The 11930-nt window shown below is 35.4% G+C and overlaps 1 pseudogene across 1 annotated transcript; it reads right to left on the reverse strand.

Moving 5' to 3' along the window:
- Nucleotides 1-218: 218 nt before the first annotated feature.
- Nucleotides 219-11668, reverse strand: LOC145806953 (elongation factor 1-alpha-like; annotated as a pseudogene). The gene is made up of 4 exons (XR_014350278.1): nucleotides 11041-11668; nucleotides 5789-5865; nucleotides 5579-5741; nucleotides 219-412 (listed from the first exon to the last, which is right to left on the reverse strand). The product of XR_014350278.1 is annotated as an elongation factor 1-alpha-like (transcript).
- Nucleotides 11669-11930: the final 262 nt, after the last annotated feature.

Raw genomic sequence — 11930 nt, forward strand, 5'->3', positions numbered from 1 at the left:
CATAATTCTTTTGCTGAGCTCTTAGAACAAAACACACTATAGAGTGAGTCTGCCAAGCTGTTGAACATATAGTTCCGGCAAAGATAGTCTGTCTGCTTCCATGTGTTAAGCGCCATGACTTTCTGCCTATCAGGCTCATTCTCTGCCACGGCTGGAGGATCCTCACTCAAAACCTTGGCAAGGTTTAGCGTGGTCAAGTAAAACAGCATCTTTTGCTGTCATCTCTTAAAGTTTTCCCTAGCAAATTTTTCTGGGCGCTCATGGTGACTAAGCGGTCCTCCTGGAATAGCCGGAGTAACACCAGGGTTGACCACAGAGGTCACAGCAGTAGGGGTTGGCAATCCAGTTGCCCCGGGGTTCAAATTCCCACTAACATTAGCAGTAGCAGCAGCATCAGTAATAGTTTCCATTTCTGAAAATTACACCAGAATATCACTTCTGTGTTTCCAGAAATTAAACTTAACCCTTAGAAAATCCCTTAGAAGAAAAATTAATTCAAAAATTAGTCTCACCACAAAACCTAGAATCGAATATGGTCAAGAAAGTTCCCAGGAAGACTGGAGGAGTCACATCGGTCCCACTTAAAACCTAGTTAACCTTTTGACAAAACTTTTAAGAGCTTGTTGACTCCTAGTCCGTGATAAACAAATTAAGAATTAAATTTTCTTAGGGATGAACTAGGTTAAAGCAAACCAGGGTCCAAAACTTTTACAAGCAATGTAAAACCATTGCTACAACAATATAAGCAAATAAAACTTGCTACTACAAATTGGTAAATAAATCAATTACATCTCAAGCAAACATGCTTCAAACATTTTGATAAAATAGCCAATCCATAAGGATTCTATGTAGTCCAAAAGCTTTTCCACGCTTAGGTATTCCTATTCAACACAAACGTTAGTAGTCCAAACATTTTTGTTTTTACATCCCAAATTCTATTCATTTGGTTTTATATTTGCTTTTTGCATTGGTATCCCTACAAAGAAGTTAGTAGCAAACCACAACAAAATACAAACAAATAATCTAAAAAATTTAATTATAATAAATAATTGAAACCATCTAGCCAACTATTAATTATATAAGTGACCAACTAATATAAGGTGCCAAAACAAAATACAATTTGTAAATTCAAAATTAAATTACAACTTTAAAATAAAGTTCAATACTCATGAGTCATGAATGAAATTAATTCATAATAAATATTTAAACTAATAACTCCAAATAGATAAGTCAAATTCAAAGTTAATGCACCCAATTAAATAATTCAGATTAATGCACCTAATTAAATAATTTAGATTAATGCACCCAAATAAATAATTTAGATTAATGCACCCAATTAGATAATTTAGATTAATGCACCCAATTAAATAATTCAGATTAATGCACCTAATTAAATAATTTAGATTAATGCACCTAATTAAATAACTCAGATTAATGCACCCAATTAGATAATTTAAATTAATTATGTACACAATTCATAAAACTCTATAACTCCAAATACATTAAATTATGTAATCTAGCCTAGAAAATAATAAGCATGTAACAAATTGAGACTAGAATAGAATTAGCCTGTCAAAATTGCAACATCCATAAATTATATTTTATAACCTTAAAATTCATGCAAATCATGGTAGGGAAATGATAAACCATACGCAGAAAACAAGATCATACTAATACAATTAAGTATGCAAATTATAATAGAGCATTCTAATTAAACTAAGCAATTAGAGAGTACCATTGCATAATTTACAATTATTGAAATAGTGAGTAATTCCGCAACAATTCCTAGTAACATTATACAAAACTAACCTAATGGTCTATATAAATCTATTCAATCAATTTCATAGAAAAGATATATAAAATCTATTTTAAGCTTGTTGTTCAAAATTGTGAAATTAAATAAATAGATTTATGAAGAAAACAAATTATATACCAAGAACATATGCTGATAATTACAACTAAATTTTAACAGAAATACACAAAAAACAATAAAGGGTAAAGAGACAAAACCAAAGCCTGCACGGAAGCAGTTTCCTTAAAATAGATTTCGCCGCCTCACGGGTCGAGTGCTTGAGGAAACCCGGCGTCTATCTCCCAAGATACGACGGTCAAAACCAGCTATGGCAGAAGCACTATCTGTCTAGCTTAGCGAACAAAACAATGGCAGTACTCTCTCACAATATGAACTATCAAGCAAACTGACTTGTAAAATGGAAGCAAAAATTTCTATATTGAAACTTGACAGGAGGGTCTCAATTTATACATGTATAGGGGAGAGAGGAAAAGCCTCCAGCCTTTAAGGCTAGTCATTAAAACACCAAGCATCTATAGCTCCTTTCCACAAAATGAAAAGTATGGATGCCCAAAGGATTCACACCCTTTAGCCAAGAAAAAAGATTTAAATACTCTTTAAAATCATATTTATGAATCTAACATCATGAAGCAATTTCTTATTCAAAACCTAATGATTTTTGGCTCACTTGGACCCAACACAAAAAATGATTAGGACCCACTTTAATATTTAATTAAAGTCACCACACTTTAATATTAAATTAAAATCCCCAAAAATCATTTTTTTCCAACATTTTTTAGATATAATTTCTGTTTTGAATTATAACATAGGTCTTTTTCCATTTTTAAACATGCCAACAATACATTTTTCCCTGTTAATTTTATGTTGTACTTGTTGTCATTAAGGAATCCACTACCCTATTGATTCTAAATTAATTTAAATCCAGTTTTTTAAAAAATCTGCCACATTATAAGGTTTCGTTTGAGAACAGATTATTTTAATAATTTTTTAATTTTTTAATTAAAATATAAGATAACAAAAAAAATTAATATATTTAAAAATTATTTTTTAATTTTTTACGAAAAAAATATGAAAAGTAATAATTTATAAAATAAAGAAATAGGTAAATTGACATTTTTGGAGGTGAATTTGTACTCACCTAACCTTTTGTCAGGTGAAATGATGGCGCTGACACGACAGCCTGCTGTTTGGCTGTGGGAGTTAATGGCTTGTTGGGAAAGCATATACATTGTGAGACTTGACCATTACTATTAGACTTTATTATTCTGAAAAAATTCTCATCATTACTATTAGACTTTTAGGCTAAAATGATAGGATGGTAGGCTTTTATTAGACACATGATTTCAAATTGCAGATATGTTTGTAGGATAAAACGGTTGGCTTTTTTTTTTTTTTTTTTTTTTTTTTTTTTTTTTTTTTTTTTTGTCACTTTTTGATTTTTAGATTAAAATCATGAGATGCCAAATGACGCTAAGGTCAAGTTTGGCATGATTAAAAAAAGACAAAAAATAAAAAAGTTACTATTCTATTTAAGTCATATCATCCTATTTAAGTCACATCATCTCTCTAACACATCACTTCAAATACAACCCATATTTCATAAAAAGTCAAAAAATACACTTATTTAATCTTTTCAAACTAGACCTAAGTTTCATTAATAACAAAATTATAGGAATCATTTTCATTGGTTAAGAAATTACAGCTATATCCTTAATGAAGCCAAACTTTATGTTTTCTTGGCAACATAAACATCTGAAGTTTGAATGTAATAAACTGAGGGCTAGAAAGCTATGTATAGAGTTTCATTGGTGTGTGTAAACATGTTGACAAGCTAAGTGGTAATTATTCAAGGTTGACTTGGTTTGCAATGGGTAAGCTAGCTTGATTAAGGATTGTTTTTGTGTGCTTTTGTTGCATTTTGCGTTTGATTGGATGGTGGTTACCAGTTTGTGAGGAGCTTGAATTATCTGACCTCTAGCAGTTTACAAGCTGTTATTTCTACAATTTTAGGGTTAGCTTCGAAACACTTAGGGCTTGTTTGGTTTGTTTTTGAGAGAGTTGTTTTTGAAAAAAAATTCAGGGAGAGAGTTTAGAAATTTTTTTAGTTTGTTTGGTTGTATATTTTGGGAGAGTTATTTTTTTGAGAGTTTAGGATGATTTGATATTTTGGGAGAATTTGAGTTGATGTGTGTGAGAGAAAAAGTGATTGAGAAGGAAAGATGAGAAATAAAAAATGATTGATTGATGTGTAAGAGAGAAAAAATGATTTTCGAATTTTTTTGAAAAAAACTCAAACCAAACAATTTTTTTAAATTTTTTTTTTAAAACTCATCTTCCAAATACAAACCAAACATACCCTTAATCATTCCAATTATATCATTCACTGTTTACCTGTTGCAGTCAAGCCTTTTCATTGATTCCAAAATTCATTTCCTAAATTTTTGGACTCATCAGTTGATAGGACGTTTGGTTTCTGAAGGACTTGTGAGTGTTTGAGAAGTGGGCTTTTTTGTAAGTTTTTTTAGTTGTAAGATATTATTGAAAAAAAAAAAATTTGTGTTTGAGAAGATAGTTGGGTTTTTTTGTGGTTGGATGTGATATTTGTGAGAGAAAAAGTGAAATGATTATGAGGTTTGATGCGATTTTTTGTTTGAATTTGTTTTTTCTGATTTTGTAACCAATTTTTTATCGTTTTCTCATTCTAGATTTGTTAAACATATCTTTCAACTTTCAACAAATAAGAGTGTTTGTATGACCTAGCATATGTAACAAAATTTACCATTTTAAATTCCATCTTACGCGTCACAGTTTATTGAATGGTACATTGCAAGAACGGTGTCTTTGTTTTGCCTTTCATGAAATCAGCATTTCAGAACAAAAGCAGAATTTCAGAAAGTGTTTTATACATTTTGGTTAAGACTATACATCCTTTAGATCTTGACTATAAGCAATTCTAATATCCCTGCATGTTTATTAATACAATAATGATTTAGACCACTAAAAAATACATCACTAATAACACTAATACATTGGAAATGACAAAAAAAATAATAAAAAAATAAAAACAAGGCATAGAAAGTGGGCGGGGCCCACTGCCACATCATTAGTGCTCCCTTTAGTGATCCCCTTTTAGTGCTCCCAAGCATTTTTCTTATTAGTATTCCAAAGGACTGGGCTAAGTTACTATTTTTCATTTTAATTATGTCATGAGGTTTTGGGGGCACAATTATTACTAACTCAGAGCACTTTGACAGAGAAGTGAAATTCAGGGTGTTAATGGAAAGTACATAAACCTATAGATGATAGAGCAACTGATATTGGCTAAGGCATCACATGACTAATGAGAAGGCACTAGGTTGCAGTTGTTATCTCAACCAAAAATGCAAAAGCTTCTTGACATGTTTCTTTATTTTTGTAAGGCCTTAACATTAAAACCCTCGCTAGCTTCCTTCGCCGTGCTTCCATCCATGAAAATGCAAGAGCTTCTTGAAATGTTTGTTTATATTTGTAAGGCCTTAACATTAAAATTCTGAAATAGCTCTCTTAGTGTGTGCTTGTGTGAGAGTGAGAGAGATTCTCTGTTGCATGTGCAGTGTAGTTTTTTTTTTTTAATCAGCAAAAAAGAAGCTTTATTGATGGAAAAACATAACAAGTATGATAACTTACATTAATAAAGAAGAGGGTGCAAAAAGAATCACAGTGAAACATTTAGATCCCAACTAGGTTGGCACCTAGATGCACACCAAATCATCTGCTAGCACACACTCAAAGCTCCAAGTTGGTGAGAAACCAACATGCAGAGTGGAACAAAACAAAACAAAAGCAAAGACAATAAAGCAACAAAAACACTCCTCTGCTGAAGCAAAAGACAGAACACCAAGACTACTTCAGTAACCTCTGGCTTTGACAGAGCACCATGACTATTCACCTCCACAGCAGAATCAACCATAGTAGACAGAATCAACCAATACTCACCTCCACATCAGAATCAACCATAGAGACATCCACCACCAAAGACAGCATTCCAGAGAGCTGCAGACCCAGACAGCTGCCTACATGACAGTTGTTTTTGTTAGCATCCAACAGTTTCAACCACACCCAAGAAAGCTTCCTCTGGGCTTAAAACTGGACAGATTCATCCATCATTCCTACAAGCATCTGATGAGCCAAAATTAAGCCTTTAGCCCCGTTTGTTTCCAGAGATGGAATGGAGGGGATTGATAGTGAGGGGATTAATAGTGAGGGGATTGTTAGTGAGGGTCGTTTGTTTTCAGAGATAGAATGGAGGGGATTGATAGTGAGGGGATTAATAATGAGGGGATTGTTAGTGAGGGGATTGATAGTGAGGGGATTAGTAGTGAGGGGATTGATAGTGAGAGGATTAGTAGTGAGGAATTGTTAAATTATTTTTATATAAAATAATAAAACAAATAAAAAAATATAAAAAATTAAAAATTATATTTTAAAAAAAATTTCCAATATATAAAAAATAAAAAAAATAAAAAAATTTCTAATCCCCTCACTATTTTTCTAATACCATCTCTACCTCCTCACTATGAATCCCCTCTCCAAGGGTATTAGTAATACCAAGGTATTAGTAATACCCTCCCTATCTCTCAAAACAAACAAGGTATTAGTAATACCAAGGTATTAGTTAGTCCCAAGGTATTAATAGTCCCAAGGCTATCTCTCAAAACAAACACTCCATATACTAATCCCAAGGTACTAGTAATCCTAATCCCCTTACTATAACCCAAAACAAACGGGGCCTTTGAGTCTATGGGTCCAAAGCAGATTCAACTACACCACAGATAAGCCTATGAGTCCATAGCAGCCCATAGCACAAGACAGAGTCAACCACAAGACAGCAGACAAAACAGATAAGCCTATGAGTCCATAGCAGCAATCCATCATCAGTCCATAGCACAAGACAGAGTCAACCACAATGCATACTTGAACCATTGCCATCAGCCCAGAAATCCAGCATAAGGCAAGACACCAGCCCACCCACACACAGCAGAAGTCAAACCAGCAGTGGTTCAGCCCACCCTCAGCCACAACCAGCATGTGCAGTGTAGTTGCTACTACATATTATGTTCATCTTGTTCCAGTGGGATCCGTTAATGGTGAAAGGCTTTATGTGCTTATTCTTTTTTCTGTTTTCTTTTGCACATCTATTCCTACATGACAGTGAAACTACTTGACCAGATATTGCTGTCATGCTCGATGACATTGTATGTTCACTTCTGTCATGCTCCTCTAGGTCTAGGGTTTTGTCTTTCTCTATCCGTTGTCTGTTTATATCTAATAGCATTTTGATTTCTTTATAGAGTTGTTTAATTTTGCTTTCTGAGATAAATAGTGGCTTATATGTTTGTTGATGGAAGACCTAATTTGAGTCTCAAATGCACCCAATAAATAAGAAGCTCAATTTTGTTTTTGTCCCAAAATTCTCATCTAATTACGAAGCGACACAATGTGATTCGATTAAAAAACAAATTAAAAAAGAAATATGTGTGAAATACTTTGTGTTAGATAGCTTGATATACATTGTTGGGCCTATTTCCTAACAACTTAGGCTTTGGAAAAATTTGATAACTTAACATGGTATCAAAGCTCTGGTTAAAAGAGGTATTGGGTTAAAGTCTGCTATTAGCATTTGGTTTCTTCCTCTCTGTTTAGTTGTTTGCTTCTCCTTCTGTTTGATTAGTTGTTTATCTCTCCATTGCACGTGAAGGAGGGTGTGTTAGATAACTTGATATACATCATTGGACCCATTTCCTAATAGCTTAGGCTTTTGGGAAAATTGGTAACTTCACACTTTAAACATTGCCAAAAATGACATATCATTAGGAGTAGATGTGCATCACAAACCCATCCCATAAAAAAGCTTGAGGCTGTTTATATTCCAAAATTCTCATGTAATCATGAAGCGATACAGTTGATTCTATAAATCAAAACTTTAAAAAATAATAAAATAAAATAAAATAAAAACTTTGAACATTGCTAAAATAACTCATCATTACAAATTAAGTAGGAAATTGCTACATCTAAACTACATTGCTTATCCATAATTCTGATGAACTAGGTACAAACAAGTGGGTTCCACTTGTGTTTATTAATATGGTTCCAAATTCCTTGTATTTAATGGGTAAGAAAAGATTAGGTAAAGTGAATATGTGTAGCATTTCTCTAAGAAGTAGTTTTTCATCGTAATTTCAAACATAGGAGTTGTTTGGGATGATCTAAATAAGTGTACTTTTTGACTTTTTTTTATGAAATATGGGTTGGGTTTAGATTGTGTTTGAAGTGATGTGTTAGAGAGGTGATGTGATTTAAATAAGATGATGTGACTTAAATAGGATAGTGACTTTTTGACTTTTTGTCTTTTTCAAAACATGCCAAACTTGACCTTAGTTTTGGAAAGTTGTAGATGTTTATAGTCTTGTTCATTTGCTTATCTTGGTTCCTTTGTTCTATTTGCCTCCTTGTTTGAGAACAGCTTTCTAAATCAACGAGGGAGGTGTCCAAGTTTGCAACCATAGCATTGGTAGATATAGATTAAGAGGATATTCTAGCCTATGTCTAGTATTTTGACATCTTTTTGATACCCTCCACAGTTTTTATCTTCAATGCTCATCACATGAAGATGGATTCAGGGTACAGTTTCTTCTTATCATCCATAGTTTCTTTTGGATTATTCTATTGCATGATTTTATTACATTTTTGTCTGATAGTGTTCTTTCCAAGAAACAATAGTGTGGCAATACTATCCACCATTCCCCTTTTTATTTGGAGGGCCTGGAGTTCACATCAGTATGTCATGCAGTTGTTATTCAGGAGTGCAGATCACACCGAGTGGGTTGGTGCATTTCATGAAAAACAGAACTCCATTGATGTTGTGGAGGTATGCTGCTACTGATTTATCATAAATGACTGTCATGTAGTCATCCTTACTTGTTACAGTATGTTGTCATCACATGCAAAGACTTGATGTGATATTGATATATTTTTTAATGATATCTCAAAATTTATCTGAAATAGCTGTGGATGCATTAGGTATGTGGAGTGTTGTTCATGAGTTTCTTTTTTTTCTTTTTTCTTTTTTTGTGTATATTGGAGGCAGTTGTAAAATCCAATGTATAAAGAGAGAAATACAGAGAGATAAATGTATCTATTGATATATTCTATGTTGTGTTGAGCTCTCTCCTTTATAGAGAAGAGGGAGAACAATTACAAATCGAAAGTAGAAGCACAAACCAAACAACATTATTAAAGGTACATTATTAAAGGTTTGACAGCTAATATATATACTAATATATACTAACAGCCCCCCTCAAACTCAAGGAGGATAGGCACTAACCAATTTGAGTTTGGAGAGAGTAACAAAACAAGAAAATAAACTGACAAATAAAAGTGGATAGGAGACACTGTATGGTCGTGTCAGACCGTTGGTGAAGACACTGTATGGTCGTGTCAGACCGTTGTAGGAGCTAACCGGAATCAATGTCGGGACAGTTTACGGGGTCATGCCGGACCGTTGTAGAAGCTAACCGGAATCAATGTCGGGACAGTTTATGGGGTCATGCCGGACCGATGTAGCAGCTAATCGGAATCAATGTCGGGACAGTTTACGGGGTTATGCCGGACCGTTGTAGCAGACACTGTGTGGTCGTGTCAGACTGTGGGAGCCCAAAAGATATATATATATATATATAAAGATATATATATATCGCACCCTCAAAAGTCGTGCCCAATCTGTCAAAAGGCGTGCCCAACAGAAATCTTCGAGCGGCGAGCCATCAAAAGGGGTGCCGGACACGCGGCGATGCACGTGACCGACAGAGTGTATTGTCGTCCTCTTCATCATGGTCTATATAAACCAAAGTGAAGCCTGAGGCTTGGAAGCATAACAAACCAGTTGAAACCTCTTTGTTCTCTGAGAGCTTTTCTCTAAGAGCTGCAAACCCTAAAACACTCTGTAACATCTAAAACACTCAACAACCCATAACATGGCCTCTTCTTCCCGTGGTCTGGTCACTCTCTTTCCAGACCTCAACGAGTCCACAAGAGAGATAACTGGTGCGGTTGCCCTTGAACCTCAACCAAGCGCCCCTGGGTTTGCTCCGTTGACCTTTCCGATGCGGTCTGTGGAGCAAATAATGGCAGCGTAATTAGATATTGAGGCCAATCAGTATACATTGAAGTCATGTGTGGAGACGATGACTGCAGTCACAAACTTGTCGCACCGGCTTCAGAGTAGGACAAATGAGGTGCAGCAGTTAAACGCCCAACTGGCTCTGCTCCAGCGCATGTATAAGGATGTGCGAGCAGAGATATGTGTGCTAAAGGCGGAAAATAAGGAGCTGAAGCTGAAGGCCACCGTTATGTTCCGATTCGGAGGTCTGCCATATGCTGCAGTGGAGGAGCAGGAGGGAGGGAACGTGCTCGGTGGATTAGGAAGTACTGAGACAGGGCTGTCACAGGACACCCAAGAGAAAAGTAAGAAGAAGAGAACAACGGAAGAGGCAAAAAAGTAAGGCCGGTTTTTGTGGTGGCTGTGGGTTGTAGTTGGAGATGTGTGGGTTTTGTTTTTTTTTGTTTTTGTTTTTGTTTTTGTTGTTGTTGTTGTTGTTTTTTTTTTTTTTTTGTGTAAAATTGTAATCAGGGTTGATTCTCGGCATAAAGAAATGACAAGGTTGGGGAAGGAAACCGCGTTGGTTATGAATGAATGTTTTTTTTTAATGGAAAAATGAAGAGAAAATAAAATAAATAAAGTGGTAATTGGATCCACGTTTTTGTTCAAACCAACACATGATGGTGCCAGCCATTATACCTAAAGTGGGTAATGACAGATTAAACAAATATATTTTAAACAAAAATAAATTGTAGGTGGGTGGATGTTGATAGATTAAACAAATATGAAGATATGATGAGGGGTGATTTGAATATGTGGGCTGGTATATTGATATAATATATGATAATAATAAAAAAATATGTATATATATAGAAAAGAAAATAAAGTTGAAAAGAGTGGGACCATGCTGATGATGTAAAGTAAAAAAAAAAAAAACATAAAAGAAACTAAAAATGAAAGTGGGGTAGGGGGAAAAGTGAAGAGCAGAGTGGTGTTTGGTCAGAGTGGTGCTTGGCGTTTTTTTTTTTTTTTGGATTTTGCACAGAGCACATCAATGGCACAACGATCACAAGTGCCAGAGTTTGGCAACTGGGAAAGTGAAGAAAATGTTCATTTCCGATTTGACCAGGATGGTTCATGATAATGACCTGGGAAGTGAAGTTGGCAGCTTCCTTTGCAGGATCATCCTTTGAATTTGAGGCAACAAACCCACGCTTGAGATCCTTGACAGCAACATTCTTAACGTTGAACCCAACGTTATCACCAGGTAGAGCCTCCTGGAGAGCCTCATGGTGCATTTCCACTGACTTAACTTCAGTGGTGAGACCAGTTGGGCCAAAAGTGACAACCATGCCGGGTTTGATCAAACCAGTCTCAACACGGCCCACAGGGACAGTGCCAATGCCACCAATCTTGTAGACGTCCTGAAGTGGGAGACGAAGAGGCTTGTCTGAGGGCCTCTTGGGTTCTGAAATCATGTCAAGAGCATCCAGAAGGATTGGGCCCTTGTACTAGTCGAGGTTGGTTGACCTTTCAATCAAGTTATCACCCTCAAACCCAGAGATTGGGACGAAGGGGATTTTGTCAGGGTTATATCCAACCTTCTTGAGGTAGGAAGACACTTCCTTGACAATTTCATCATACCTTGCCTTTGAGTACTTGGGAGTAGTTGCATCCATCTTGTTGCAACAACAGATCATTTGCTTGACACCAAGGGTGCTCTGAAGAAGAAAAGGTAAAGGTGGCGTGAGGATGAGTCCAAATGATCCTCAGGATAATACCCCTCATGTTCGAGCACCGTCAGCATATCAGAACCAAACCCAGATGAGAATCCATTGGTTTTACAGAGATAATCACTCAGTTCTAATCAGTTTTTTTTTTTTTTGAACCTTTTATGGTTGAATGCACTTCAAAGAAAGAGTCTTGAATGTGGACTGTGAGGAGAGGAGAAAAGAAGACTCAGTCTCCCCTCAGTAGAGC

The sequence above is a fragment of the Camellia sinensis genome, chromosome 14, assembly GCF_055761805.1.
Source record: "Camellia sinensis isolate YWXY chromosome 14, ASM5576180v1, whole genome shotgun sequence".
NCBI classification, from domain to species: domain Eukaryota; kingdom Viridiplantae; phylum Streptophyta; class Magnoliopsida; order Ericales; family Theaceae; genus Camellia; species Camellia sinensis.